The following is a 764-nucleotide window of genomic DNA, read 5'->3' as shown; positions in this document are numbered from 1 at the left end:
CATACCTCCTATAATACCCAACCGGACTTCCAGGCGGTCGGCGACGACACGGCTTTGCTTAGCGAGCGCGAGCTCGAGCTCGTCGAAACTTTGTCGACGAGAGCGTAAATACAATAGTCTCTTCCCTCATAGAGACGTTCAACCAAGCGCAGGGCCCGGTGGGTGAGTACAACAGCCCCTGTCTCTCTCCACTGTACCGAGGCACAACAGAGACAAACGGATGGGGATGGGCTGCCGGAAGATTGGATGTAGAGGGGATAGGAAAGCCGAGTACGGGAACGTATCTAGGTGCGCTCGCTACATAAGAGCCATTTGGTCAATCTGACACCGACTCGTAGCTATGCTGTATTAAGGGATTGGTAAAAGCGACAGAGTAGACAGATCAATGAAAGTGTTAGTAACGAAGTTGTTAGTGAGAGTTGTTAATTAAAGTGGAGTAAAGAAAGAAAGAATAGGGAGAGAAAGACGAGATAGAAAAACAGAACGTGTGTATGTGTGTGTTGCTACGTAAGAGCCATTTGGTCAGCAGTGCTGACACCGACTCGTAGCGTTACATGCTGTATAATGAAATAAAGAAATGGAATAATAAAGGAAGAAAAAGAGAAAGAAAAGGAAAAAAAGGAGAGTGTAAGAGTGTGTGTGTTGCTACATTAGAGCCATTCGGCCAGCAGAGCTGGCACCGACTCGTAGCGTTGCATGCTGCTGTTTTATGTAGAGATAGAGTGGGAAATAAGAGAAGAAACTGGAGAAAGAGAAAGCAAGAA

Source organism: Polyergus mexicanus, unplaced genomic scaffold, assembly GCF_030449975.1.
Source record: "Polyergus mexicanus isolate NDT 795.1 unplaced genomic scaffold, iyPolMexi1.0 SCAF_41, whole genome shotgun sequence".
Classification (NCBI taxonomy): Eukaryota; Metazoa; Arthropoda; class Insecta; order Hymenoptera; family Formicidae; genus Polyergus; species Polyergus mexicanus.
The sequence above is the reverse complement of the archived record's forward strand: the minus strand, read 5'-3'. Positions refer to the sequence as shown.